The following is a 12,041-nucleotide window of genomic DNA, read 5'->3' as shown; positions in this document are numbered from 1 at the left end:
GCAGTGAGTTTAGGCCATTTTTATGGGTACTGGCTGACTAATGGAAAAAACCCCCATACTAATAAAAACCAGTATTGCTGAAATAAAAAGCAAGAGAAAAATGCTTATTTTCTTGCATCCTTTTCCAGAAGGCAGAAGGAAAAGACAGAATGGAAAAAAAAAAGAATTATAAACAGTACAGGAAAGATCAACTCAAGGAGTTGTTGAGAGAAAGGAATTTGAATTATAAAGAACTAAAATAGCCACAGCCTGCTTGACTGAATTGCTGGGAAAGCCATGTTGCTCTAGGGTCAGAGGTGGCCTCAGGCAGGAGGACACATTTGCTAGTGTGATCCGCTGAACTTGCTGGACACCTGGAACTGGAATAGGCCACCAGGATGTCCAGGGTCTGGGGAAATCCCTTCATCCCATACAGCTCCTAAGGAGGTCTGCGTGCTATCAGGGCTTCAGACATTTATGCTTTTTGCCCATATTAATTAAATTCTGTAATAGACCATGAACTAACATACAAGTAGCTTGTAAGATGTCTGGTAAATTCTTAGAGCTCATTTCCATGTTTTTTTTACGCAAGGTAAATAAAGCATGTTATTTATCCAGAGGTTGTAAAATGAAAATCCAGTAATTCTACTGTCCCTGTGAGGTCCATAACATACAGTTGTCATCAACAGGCTTACCCACATAAAACAGAAGTGCCCACTTCTGACTGTGGTTTTGATGTTCACAGGTTTTAGTTACCCAGAAAATGGAAATCACACACTTTCAATAGTGAAGATGTGTTCGTAGAAAATAAGCGTGGGGGTAGTCGTAACTAACTCTAGATGCTTAAACAGTAGAGACTTACTTCAATTGCATAAGTGTAGGTTCTATGCAATTTGTGACCCAGTGTGGCTGCTGGCTACCACACCAAAATAGAGTGGGCTTCTTATACATCCTCTGTCGTATCTGCCAAAGTCGTAGGATGTGTTAGATACCCTGTGGCAACTCAAATCTCACTAGATGCCAATGTTTAGGCAACTGAATTCAGCTCCAGATAACTAGTCTAAGCAACTCATCGGTGGTCTCTCTGTAGGCAGGGGAATTCTGTCCTTACTTTAGAAAACAATAATAAGAATGATACAAAAGTAAGTCTCTTTAATCTTGCTTCAAAGCCTTCCTGTGTTGTGGAAGCTACTCTTCAATGGGCAGGTCTCCCACCTTGAAAGAGGGTCTGAGGTAGAGGTAACATTCCCTCTTTGGAGATGCTGATCTTTCTCTTTTGATATGGTAGAAGATATAAGTAGAAGAGACAACTAGCTTAGCTAGCACATGCCTGTGTGAGCTACATCTAGCCTTAGACACAGCCTAAGGATGGGCAGTGTGACAAGGCACGGAGAGGGAGAGGAGTAACTTTCTTAGTAGAATGAGTAGGTCTGCTGGACTCGAGGCAAACTGGAAGGAGCCGCATCCTGTCTGCAGCAAACCAAACCATTTCATTTAGAATCAGCACTGCGTTCACTGCGAATATGAAACTCCAAGTGGGACTGCAGCTCATGTAGCTGCATCTGAACCGGCTGCCAACTAGCTAGCAGTGGGCACTGCTGGTGGCATAGGTGTCAGTAAGCTGGATCTTGGCATAGATCAGCTGCCCAAAATCACCCTTGTTCCGTGGAGGGAAGTCTGTACTGAGCCTGTTCTGCTGCAGTTGTGCTGCTAGCTAGTTTAAAATCAACCTCTGTACCTATATATGAGGATATATTCTTAAGTGGAAATTTCCCCGCAAACTGATGATTAACTATATTAATTACACTTAGAAGTAAAATGTATGCTACTGACCCATCTATACTGAGAGTATAGATGATGGAGTTTACTCCCTAGGTTCTGCTACACAAGAATGTGATTACATCTTAGTAGAAATGGTGGGTGCTCTGGGAATTATTTTAAATCAGATTTTACATATTGATCTTCCTGAATGGAAAGCTATTTTATGCTATGTGAAGCAGAAAAGTGATCCCTCCCAAGTTTGTGTTCAGTCATTTTGCTAAGTGCAATTATGTGTTGGTGAGCTACCACAATTTTAACAGCAATACCTTGATATTTTATAGAATTTTGCAGATTATTGAAAGTTAATGGTAAGTGAACAGTCTGAGCATTTGCAATTGTTCATTGTTAAACTGACTTCTGTCCTAGATACGGAAACTAAAATTAGTAGTATTTACTCAGGCTTAACACCCTATACTATACTTGCAGGAAATGATAAGCTAGAGGGGAAGTATTCGAGATGGGGGGTAATCTTTAAGCAAAAATACAGGGGTGGGTTGAGGTTTTTTTGGAAAGCTTAGTTCAAAGCATATGCGGACATATAATTTGGGGATGCAATGCAATTACCAGAAATAATTTAAAATGAGTTACTTCACTTGAGTGTGACTCTTTGAAGAATAAATAGTAATTGTTTTAAATGCATAATTACTTTAATATTGGCTCCTTTCAGCAAGTCGCAGACTCCTAGATTAAGCTCTAAGTCCTGTGCATCTGTCCACTCAAATTCTGTTTATTCTTCAAGCTGTCATAGTTCCATTATTAAACCCCTTGAAGCCCTTTGATGTGCTCCTACACATAAAAAGACTGGTGCAGACTTTCATGCAGCCTGATCTTTGCTATGCTAACTTTTTTTTCAGCACAACTGAAGTCTGAGAACAAGTTAAAGTCATCATTAGGGAATCCTACTAACAAGAAATACTGTATTTTATAAATGTATTTATGTCCACATAAAAAGTTTTTTTTTTGCAAAGCCTTGCCTGTGAGGCTGCAGATGTATTTCTGATTTTCAGAAAGAGATGCAGTATTGGAACTTGGCTGTGTTTCTTTGGAAGTCACAGACTGCTCTCTGTGCTGAGCCACTGAACGACACACTTTGATCTTACAGCTAAGTACCACGCTATGACACCCGTTGGGAAGCAGCGCTTGGGATTTACGTAGCAGGTCCTTTTTGGAGAGTGCTGTGAGTACCATCTTGTGGACTCTGAGGTCCTGACCATCTGTGGCCTTCAACAAGACTCTGCTCATCTATACCGCCAAAACAAGCTTGATATTGCTTATTTTTTGCTTGATTTGCACAGGGTGACAGCCATACCTGTGCCACATTGTCCTTTTGCTGTCCTGAACCACAAATGAGAGTGCTCTGGGTTATCATGTGCACACTGCGTGCATACATCCCACTTCTCTGCAAATAACAAAGTAAATAAAGATGGAGAATTCCCTAAGTTTGCTGTATGCCCTCTCCACTTTTCAGAAGCTCATCTTACAGATGGCTTTATAAGGTCTTGGCTGGTGAGCTGCTGAGATCCTGACTCTGGTGGAGTCACATTGCCAAGAAGCTGGCAGAGAAGGGCACTTGAATCTCAAAGCTGAGGGAAAAGACTTTCTCATGGATAGTTCCAAGTTTCTGCCAGGTCCCTAAAATCAAATCAAATACCAGAGGAATGCAGGGAGTTTCTCTGAGGTGAGACTGAAAAGAAAAAACAGGCTGTCCTTTTCCCATTGTTTATTTGTGGAAAAAATTCCTTTACATTTTTCTTCTCCTTGGTCTTGCTCATGTAACTTATAGCTATTAAGAAATCTGCGCCATCTTTCTAATGAGCATAAAACACCCTGAGCTCCACGTGTTAGCTCAAATCTGATCTGAATAACTAATTTCTAGTTTTCTGCAATTCCCTGTCTTATTTCTATTGTCTTTCACCTCAAGAGAAAGACTTCTCAGTGCCAAGTAGCAATGCACACAACCTACATGTGCTTATTCTAAAGCATTTTGTAAGCCTTTATTTATAAGAAAAGAGCATTGTACAGAATACTAGAAACTAATAGGTGTTAAGGTCTCCAGGAAGCATGGTCATAATTTATTCTGCTCTCTTTCTTACAATTCAAAGGTATTTATTTTATCAGAAAAATCTATAACTGAGTACTATTGATATGGCATTGAGATGTTCATTGTTTCTTGCCTTTTCTTCCGACTTCCAGTTTTTCAGAATACGTTTTACTTCCATGGGGGTTCTGCTAATCCTCGATTTGGTCCGAAGGTGGCAGCATCTTACTTCAACAGAAAGTTTCAGCCCTGTTTGGCTGTGCTGTGGCTTGATCCTGATATTGTCTAGCTTCTCTATATGAGGCATACTTTCAGCTAGCAAATGAAGACGTAGGCTGCGCTTGCTTTCTGGAGTGAAGAGCTTCCAGTGTGAGATACAACATCCCCAGGAAGTCTACTAATTGTTGCCTACAGATAACTTGCAATGTACGGTCATAAAAGCAGAATAACTGAATACTTTGCTATTTCCATTTTAATGCTGTGGCAATACTGCTACAGAAGTCCTCGGACTGCCGCTGCCCCGGTACACTGTTAGGTCATGCCTGCTGTGACAAACCCTCGGGTGGAGATGCTAATTTTCTCTACATTTGGGGTCCCCCTTCAGCTGCGCTGTACCCTCAAGCGCTCTTTGTATTTTGGTTGCTCAGCATGTCGAGGGTGGAGGGGTCTGTATGTGCCCTATTATCCTGGATAGAATTGTTACCCAGACCTGGGTAAAGAGCTGTCAATTTTACAGACTTCTGTTGGAGGATGGTTTTGTGATCACAGTGCCTGGGGACTGAGATGCCACTGGCTTCCCCTCCTGTAGTAACATTCCCTCGTGAGTTCTGGCCACTTCCGTCAGCTCTGCGTGCCCCACTTTCCGGGTTTGAAGAAGAGATAGCAACAGTGTGGCCCACACACCTTTTTTCTGTCCTGCCAGCTTTGGCTGTGGACTTTGTGGACAGGAAGCATCTCTCCGTCATTTGGCCAGGGACTAGCATTGGGGCAGGGTGAAGGTTCCCCATCCAGATGGAGAAGGGCTGTCATTATCACTGTAACATAAATAATGATTCAACATCCACTTAGCGCTAGGGCAGCCCTGACTGCAGCACTTCACGAAACGGGAGGGAGCGGGGAGCTTGCACAGCTGTGCGAGTAGGGGCTGTGCTGCTGGGGACAGGCTGGGTGGCTAATGGTTTCTCAGCCTCTCTGGTAAATCTGTCTGTGTCACAGCACAACGATACATGAAACAGTTTGTCTAGCTGTAATACATCTCTCTGCTTTTGCTTTTTTTTTGATTTTTTTTTTAATTTCTCTTTTTTTTTTTTTCCCCAGAAATGGCACTGCTGAAGACCTTCATAATGGCTGAACAGATCTAAACAATAGCTGCACTGACCACACCAGCTCCACAAGGCTGAATCACACACAGTTCATGATTCAAGCTCTGAGTTCAGAAGGAAAGAAAGTGGAAAATGTTTTGTGCCTCTGACCTCTCAAGTGTCATTTTCTTAGCAGCTCAGATCACTCTTCAAAAGTATTCTATTACTCGTCCGGCTCCCTGACATCTGTTTCATCGTTTCCTGTCCAGGCAGTAATCCAAGCAACCAAAATAAATATTTTTTTTTTTGAAGCAGAACACCTTGTCTGTACGTTTGCAGGGATGACAAACCACAGTAAATATTCCTGATTATGTGAAACTCTGACATTACAACTTGAAAATCCCACTGAGAGAAGGGATGATGTAAAGACCTGTGTTTATAAGAAGCTAAGCGTGGGGCATACCACGTGCCCTTTTGGTGGGCTAAGAGTGTCTAGCATACCACGTGTATGACGAGTAATGACATCAATGGTGATGTCACTGATAGGAATACGCCACTGATTTCCACTCACCAGTCTAAATAAGGATTGCACCCTAAGAAGCAATAAAGACAAGCACAAGTGGATCAATAGCTTGTCTTGATCGGCTAAATTATTTGGATGATAATGAGTTTTCAACACATTAGCGTTATGATGCAAGCTACAGACAGTCAGAACATCAACTGATACTGATAATTACAGAGCTACAACAGTAGCACCAGCTGGGGATCTGCTCTGTTAAATGGACCCAGTACTGATCTCATTTGCTGGGGGAAGTGTAAATTAATTACTTCACTAGAGTTACTTGAAGTATCAGTGAGCTCAGAATGTGGCTAACTATCCATTACTGATTTCTGACACATCATTTTACAGCATTAGCTGCATATTTGAAAAATCTAGGACTGTGGCTAAGTCATCCACCACTTCTTTGCATTACCTTTTAGTAACAGGATCCCCAGATTCCCTGAAGAGCTAATAGTAGAGATTAATTTTTTTTCATAAGTGTGGGGAAATCCCAGTGATGCTTTGGGTCACAGAGCCTGGCCCCTGCAGTCACGGGTGACCATGCAGGGGGCTTTTTGCTTGTGGAGAGCAGTCCTGAAGACACATGGCCTTTCCTCCTGTAGATCTCCAAACACTTTATGAAGGCAGTTAAGCATTATAACTACACATACGAGACCTATTTAAATAGCAATAAGCCACAGTAGGCTGAGAATATGTAGTCTGCTGACACACATTACTGGTGGCTGAATGCGAGACTGCTTGTAATACACCTGGTAGATATGCCAGTAAGTCCCTCACTACAATTTGGTAGTTCATTGCTTTAGAAGTGCACAGCAAATTAGATTCAGCCAGAGTCCTGGGTGTGGAAATTGCAGTCAATACTGTCTATCAATCACGATCGTGGCATATCCTCTAGTAGTCACTTAGCAAGCACTGGGTGTTTAAATTAACTACGATGCATTAGTCTTGAAGATGATTAACCTTTTCTTAATTTTTAAAAATTCAGATACATGCTCCTATGTGCAACACAGGTCTTTGATATGCTGTAAGAAATTTCTGGAGATTGCCCTAGCAACATACAGGGAGCAAATGACAGTCCCTTATGCCTGCTGTTTAATATGAGTAGTTCAAGAGGGGAAGGCCATTTGGACTTCACTGAAAAGCTGAAAATGGATTCTGTTTGCTCCATGTGCTTTTATAATATGTGGTGTAGGCTTGCCCCCTAATAAAGGGTTAGCTTCTCAAATGGGTAACTTTTTACAAAGTAATCACAGCACATACAAAAATGATGACAGAGAAACCGCAGGCAATTGAGGAACTGATCTGGCTCACTTAATCATGAAAAAGTTTTGATGATTCTGTGAACCTCCAAGATATGTGGCACATTTTGAGGTTTCTATTCCTGACCCTTACCATTGACTCTCTTCCTGCCAGCTACAGCAATCCACTGTTCTCAGTGTATGAATGCCGCTCCTCTTGCTCACAGAATCATGGGGTAACTTTGTGGTCCAGTGCTCCCAGTCAGCAGCAGTCAGCAGAAATGGCTAATGTGGTTGGATTGCTCAGCACTACATCTGAACAGATCTTGTTTGTTGTGTTAAACACGGCTGCAACAGTGCTCACGTTACATGGCATCACTAAGACCCTTGTTTTGTGTGACTTAAACTTGCTCTTATTTTTTAATTTCAGCTCAGGACAATAAAAGGCATCGTTAGTGGGAGAGTGGCCAGTTAGACAGTGGTGTCATTAGATGGACAATAATTTAACTAATATTGAACTTAAAAACAGATCTATATCTATGTAAATCTGTATCTAAGTTGATATGTGTATATATTGAAGTTAGTTCCACAAGGGGAATAAAAGTTTTTTTGGGTATGTCTTATTTTGGTAGGTTCTGCTTTATTTGGTCACACTGATCGCATGGCTAAGGGAGATCCATAGTGTATAGTTGTCCAGCTGACATTGAAGCAAAAACATTTTTACAGGGAATTTTACTCAGTCTTGTTTCCTGAAAAAAATGGTGAGGCAGGCAAATACTATTTTAAAAAACCCAGCAGATTGTACTGCTTTGCTCTATTAAGTCCCTCCGCTTCTGCCAGAATGTCTGTGAGAAGCAGCAAAACTTTTATATGAAGTATAGTAGTGAGATGAGGGATGCTGGAATGGAAACTTCTTGCTTTTATTTCCACATGTCACCGATTCAGTGCCTGACCTTTGATGAATCTCGTAACTGCTGTACAACTCAATTTTCTTTCCAGTGGCCTTGCCTTTCACCTTCATGAATTCCTGAAAGGCTGTTAAGGCTTCAAAGTCTTGGTCTGAAAGGTTTTAAGAAATGTGGAGCATTCTCGTATGCAATAATAATGATGATAAGTATCTAGTTTGTGCTTGTATATTTGGTTTTGGTTTCTTGCTTTCTTTCTGAACCTAAACCAAACCATTTTCATATTTTTTCCTCTTCTGTTTTCCTTCTCCTCAAGATCTGTCTTGCTCCCTATCATCCAAAATGCCACTAGCTCTATTGCTCTTAGAAGGAAAGTATGCATTCTGCATTTATTCTACAATTTCTCATATCATCTTATATGGAATTTACCCAGTAAATATGTGCATTTGCTAAACACTGTGCAGTATTATGGTTTGCCACAACACAGTTAGCATCCATCTGGGGGCAATCAATATGTTCCCATACATTTATTTGCTTATATCCAAGTAATCTGTTATGTATATCATAGCTTTGCAATTATTTGAAGCAGAATATGGTAGTGGCAGTACCCTTGGAATTCAACTAGAGCACAAAAAGTTATTTCTATGTTGAATCCTGTGCATGAATAAAAAATCTGCATATTGGTGCATATAAAAGTGGAATTGCAAAGAATGTTCCCTATTGGAAAGCTGATGTTTCCTGATACTGCTTTTTCTGTGGCTGTAGTTCTGGCATCCATGGTAGCAGAAACCCAGGAGAAAGTGTGATAAAATCATAGTTTCTGTCCTCAGTGTGTTTTCAAATAAGTTTTTCTCTTAGGCATTCAATTTCTAATTTTTTTAAGGTTTTTTTTTTACAACTTTTAAAAAGTTTACTTGCGAATGGAAAAATCTATAAATTCCAGGGAACTGCTGTAAAGTGGTTTTGCAAGTAACTGAACAAAGGACTGGATTGTGTTAAACTATTCAGGTGAAATGAATGTTATTTGTTCCCTTTTTTGATAAGACAAAAAGAAAAAGCTAATATATTTTTTAAAAAATCTATTTTGTATATTTATTTGTAAACAGTACTAGAGGCTGTATGTCTCTTCTGTGTAATGCAAAGGTCCATAATACAAATGATATAAAGATACTATCCATCCATATGAAAACCGTCAAGTATCTTGCAACTGTTTATAGTGATCTGAGACATCAGTTATCCAAAAGTATCAATAAAGTGCTCTCTGAAATCGAATTGAACCATAACGACATTTTTCCAGATACTTGTCTGTAAAATCTTTGCCTGCACACACAAGCAAGAGGTTCCCGACCTAAGCCTGAGAGTCATCTCTCTGACCATGTCAAGTGCATAAGGTGCTTTTGGAGAATTTTGCATGTATAAATCTGGTTGTGTGTCTAGAAGCGTGAGAGATGGTGCAAATGGCTGTCAGATTCCACTTGCTTTTTTTTTCAGATAGTAGGGAGCAGGCCAGATGAAGTATATATTCTCTCAAAAATCCAGATTATTTTTGCATGTATGGCTCTCAGAATATGACAGATCTCTTGTCCTTTTATTGCCACCGAACTGCAGTGTTCAAAATGCTGCATCAAATGTTTTCTATAGAATGCCGCAGGAGGTCTTAAGTGTAAATGGGACTTGTCTCTTCTCTCTCTTTTTCATAGTGTGCATCTGACATAGGAAATTTTGCATTAATTGTTACTGTTACATCACTATTACTTTTGTAAATGCTGAGCATGAGCTGTTGGCTTGCCTCCTTGTAAGTTGAATTATGCGTGAATTCTGCACATAGTCAGGAAACAATAAATGAAGAGGGCACAAACACAAGCAGAAATACATGTTTTCATTTTCTGACACTTTTTTTTTTAAAAGAAGAAGACACAGAAGAAAAGATTGTGATAGCGTAGGAAGAGAAAACTGTAAGAAAAAAAGAAAACAAAAAATCAATGAAGTGTAAAATATGACCCTAATGAAAAATAGCTTTCTTTAGATGTACATTTGCTTTGAAATCCATGCTGGGTCTCCTAGTACCTGCTGAGCTTAGCTTTAAGCCTTGAAGCTATGATTTAAAATAATATATATTTGCTCTTTCATCTCTCTTCTCTATTGTATCAATTTCCATGAAAACACCTGGAAGGATTCTTAGAGCTCGTCATGAACTCTGACTCTAGAGATTTTCATCTTTAGTTCCTGCTGTGAACTGATACTACACATGCCACGATCTGTCTGTGGTTTCTTTCTAATCTTTAGTATAAAATGTACCATATATCACAGGAATCAGTGCAAACACATTCACCTGGCTAGCAGCCTTCTACAAATTTGTTTCTGTTTCAGATTGCAATCTGAGCTCATTTTTTTTTTACTTAGAAAACCTATATACAATGCTGATCTAAAAAAACCTTGGAATTTCTAAATCTGGAAATAGGTATGTTAATCCATACAAAATTTGAGTACTTAATTTCCAAAAGTATTTAAGGCTTTAAGGTATCTCTTGTTTTTCTTTCTGCTTTTCCTTATTTTTCCAATCATTATCTTAGGGGCCTTTGCTCTCTATGCCAGTGACAAGGACCTCAGGCCCCTCTCTTTGTCAGATGCTCATATTTTTCCATGGCAAGGTCTTTATTGACTGAAAACCACAAACCTTCACGGACTGTTTTGTAAGGCAAGGAATATTGATTTCACTCTGAATTAGGTTAGTCATTAGTCTCCTACTGTTAACTGAGAGGCAAAGATAAAAGCATCCTTTAGAGAATATTATGGGTTACATGATGATGATTTTGTCAACAATCCTTAGTAAAATATATCTGGTTGTCATCCTCAGATGATATCTAATGTTATTAGCAGGTAAATGTTTGCAATGTAACCCCATAGTTCCAGAAAGGTGCTTAAATGTCACAACTTTTCCAGAAGTCTTGAGAAATAGAAAAATTATGCAACATTTTAAGTTAATGAACCGAGTCACTGTTCAAAATCAGAACAGAGACTCTTTAAGATTTAAGCAAGGAGGACTTTTTCCATAATTGTTATTAATTTTTGTCACATCCAATTTTTTCCAGCTCTTCAGAATTTTTTGAAAAATAATAATTAAAAAAAATAAATCCCAATTCAAACTGACCTGGAGGGTGGCATTGTCAGAGACAGCGATACTATCAGCCACATGAGTCAGTCAGCTACCAGTAAAGTAAATTCATGTTGCTAATTTTGTAGAGAGTAGTCTTTTGAACACAAAAGATGCCCCAGCTTTGTGATGTTTAGGCTCTTGACCGCAGTCTTTTGTAAGATGTTTTGATGAGATGAGTGCCAAAACATGCAGGAAGAATCTGTAGGACTTTGAACAATGTTGTGCTCATCAGTGTTTCTCTGTGCATGAAAGTAAGGCCCTTTGGCATTTCCTTCCTTATCCTGCATTAGGAGGACTGTCACAAGCAGGTCGAGGGAGGTAATCCTTCCTGTCTGCTCAGCGCTGGTGAGACACATCTGGAGTGCTGGGTCCAGTCCTGGGCTCCCCAGTACAGGAGAGAAAGGGACACACTGGAGAAAGTACAGCAAAGGGCCCCAAAGATGATAAAGGGATTGGGGCACCTGTCATATGAGGACAGACTGAGAGCTGTGACTGTTCAGCCTGGAGAAGAGAAGGCTCAGGGGTTCTCATCAATGTGTATAAATAAATGCCTGAAGGGAGGGTGTAAAGAGGACAGAGCCAGGCTCGTTTCAGTGGTGCTCAGTGACAGGACCAGAGGCAATGGGCATAAACTGAAACACAGGAGGCTTTTTCATTTTAAGAGTGACCAAGCACTGAAACAGGTTGCCTAGGGAGGCTGTGGAGTCTCCATCCTTGGAAACCACCTGGACATGGTCTTGGGCAACTGGCTGTAGGTGGCCCTGCTTGAGCAGAGGGGTTGGACCAGATGACCTCTGAAGGTGTCTTCCAACCTCAGCCATTCTGTGGTTCTATGATGATGTGCCTTGAAAGTTTGGACTGTAAATGGTGGTGGGAGCTGAGGAGGAAGGACTGTGACGGAGTCAATAAGGCATTCGAGCTCTGCCCTGCAAGGCAAGGGCAGGGGTGGCCTTACATCTTTCCCAGGTGGAAGCTGCCACCTCTTGCTGCTGCAAATCCAGCAAGCTCCCACTGTCACCCATTTTCTGCCCCAACAAACC

The sequence above is a fragment of the Chlamydotis macqueenii genome, chromosome 3 (genome assembly GCF_036417535.1).
Source record: "Chlamydotis macqueenii isolate bChlMac1 chromosome 3, bChlMac1.mat, whole genome shotgun sequence".
Taxonomy (NCBI): Eukaryota; Metazoa; Chordata; class Aves; order Otidiformes; family Otididae; genus Chlamydotis; species Chlamydotis macqueenii.
This window is presented reverse-complemented; position numbering follows the sequence as displayed.